The sequence below is a fragment of the Ambystoma mexicanum genome, chromosome 9 (assembly GCF_040938575.1).
Source record: "Ambystoma mexicanum isolate Mex_15411 chromosome 9, UKY_AmexF1_1, whole genome shotgun sequence".
NCBI classification, from domain to species: Eukaryota; Metazoa; Chordata; class Amphibia; order Caudata; family Ambystomatidae; genus Ambystoma; species Ambystoma mexicanum.
The window spans coordinates 94,019,830-94,022,764 of NC_090931.1; positions in this window are offsets into that span (position 1 = coordinate 94,019,830).

Here is a 2,935-nt window from a genome sequence, read left to right on the forward strand (position 1 = left end):
CGTTGCTACTCCTACAGTGGTCACGCTACATGAGTCTCATAACTAGACATAGTTCTACTTTCCAGTTGATCCTTCATAGTTATTCTGCTACTTTCCCGGTTTTCATCTTTTCCCTTCTTTCACTTTAGACACGACACTGCCTCCTTCCCCGACACAAACGCATCGGATCAGCGATAACAATTCTGTCAGGAAATTTGCTTTCCTGTGTCGTACCTGTTTAAACCTTATTACATATTTCCCTTCCTGCAGAACGGTTTGACTGTCTCCTTTAACCCCCTTCGTATTTTCAATAGATTACACAGACGGTATTCACTAAGGCTACCTGACCCAACATCCATTGCTCCTGCGCGTAGTCCACGACGTCCATTTCTTCGTTCGAAGCAGAGTGTTGTCCTGCTTCGGGTAGGTGTAAAATCTATTTTGTGGCATTACCTTTCTCTTTTCCTGACTCCTTGTTCTTATCTGAATCTGTCCTGTTGATTTAAACTAAGTAGGAAGAGCAACCGGAAGTCCATGCCTCCTTCCTTCCTCCTTCGCTCTACATACCCGTGGACATCTATCACCGGGTAAACAGAGTTTCCTTTCCTCGATTACACTATTCCGCCAGGAATTCTTCTGATCAAATCCTTTCTTTGCAGCATAACCAGACGGCTCAGAAAGGAGGGATCAGCTTACGCAGTATCCTCAACTTGAGATCTACAACCAGTGCACATTAGCCGCTCAGGGTTTTTTTCCCCCGTGAGGGTTTCCCTAGCAGGCTCTCACCGCTCTGACGTTTCAGTCAGGACAGAGAGGGGAGTCCAGTAGGATTCTACGAGCATTGAGGGGAATAATAGAGACAGGTTGGTGATTGCTATATCCTTTGACGGTAGTTAAGATAATTGTCAGTGATTTGTACCCAACCAACATTACAGTGACAGAGTAACTCATGAGCGTGCATTGTCATACTGTAACATAGTAACTTATGGCCTTGCATTGTGTGGCACAGTACCTGATGAGTAATCATACTGTAACATGGTAACTTATGGACGTGCATTGTGTGGCACGGTACCTGATTGGTAATCATACTGTAATGTGGTAATTTATGGGTGTGCATTGTGTGGCACGGTACCTAATGGGCAATCATACTGTAACATAGTAACTCATGGATGTACATTGTGTGGCACGGTACCTGATGCGTAATCATACTGTAACATAGTAATTTATGGGTGTGCATTGTGTGGCACTGTACCTAATGGGCAATCATACTGTAACATAGTAACTCATGGATGTACATTGTGTGGCACGGTACCTGATACGTAATCATACTGTAACGTGGCAACTTATGGACGTGCATTGTGTGGCACGGTACCTGGTCGGTCATCAAACTGTAACATAGTAATGGACGTGCATAGTGTGGCAAGGTACCTGATTGGTAATCATACTGTAATGTGGTAATTTTTGGGTGTGCATTGTGTGGCACGGTACCTAATGGGCAATCATACTGTAACATTGTAACTCATGGATGTACATTGTGTGGCACGGTACCTGATGCGTAATCATACTGTAACATAGTAATTTATGGGTGTGCATTGTGTGGCACGGTACCTAATGGGCAATCATACTGTAACATAGTAACTCATGAATGTACATTGTGTGGCACGGTACCTGATGCATAATCATACTGTAACGTGGCAACTTATGGACGTGCATTGTGTGGCACGGTACCTGGTGGGTCATCAAACTGTAACATAGTAATGGATGGACGTGCATAGTGTGGCAAGGTACCTGATGGGAAATCATACTGCAACGTGGTAAGTTATGGGTGTGCATTGTATGGCACCGTACCTGATGGGTAATCATACTGTAACGTACTAACTTATGGGTGTGCATTATATGGCACTGTAAGTGATAGAATAGCATGGAGTGATGGGCATGCATTGTGCAGCGAAGTAAATGATGCACACAAATATTCAAGTGCATAGTAACCGATGCACGTGCATTCAGCGACACAATTGCTCATACACAAGTATTGATCGTCATATAGAGCTATGCACAATCATTCAGTGGCTCATTAAAGTAAGTGCTGCATGAGCGTTCAGTGGTAAGTATTCTCCTGCAGTGGCACAGCTCAAGCTGTCCTTCCACGTTGCACCGCGTCTATGCCCGAAGGCAGCGGCTTCCCACAGACTTGGCAGCATGCCGCAGTGCACAATACCCACAGCATTCCTGAAGCACTGTGAAAGTGGTCTTGACCCATTCTGAAGTCTGAATTCAGTGGCATATTAGATGCATAACATTGTCGGCATCATTATTACTGTTTAATTGACACCTGTGAATAAGCCACATGGAAGGGGTTAGGGGAGGGTATATGTGTATAAAAGGAGAGGGTTAACACTGCTCTATTGGTGCATCAACAACACTGTGGGTCCAACCAAACCACGTGCACCAAGTTCAGCAATAGCTCCTTGAAGTCCTTAGCTCTCATTTTGATCTCCCGACCAAGCACAAGACAAATTCCGAGGTTGGTGCTAGTCATGGTGCTATTAGCGCCATGACTAGCACCATTACCGGTACCGTGTCCGCCCTGGTTCAATGGGGATTTACCGGTCTAGTCCGACCTTTGCGGGACCGTTAAGTCCCCATTGAAAATGTCAATCCCCATTCCCATTTGAGTCCCCATAGGGCTCAATGGGAATGGGCAGGGTGCTATGTAAATTACGGTACCGTTATTAGGTCTGAAGTCCCTTTGCGGATCCCGTCCATAAAGTCTGGTAAAAGCAGGCGTTAAGCACGGGGCCGCAAAGGGACCTCATAGTAGGGCGCAAAGGGTTTACCGGCACCGATGTCCTTAACAGTGCCCGGTATCCCTTTGCGCCCTACTCGGAATGACCCCCAAAGTCACCCAAAGGCGGTGTGTTAGTCAGGGTGCAAAGAACAGCAACGCGAAGACAGA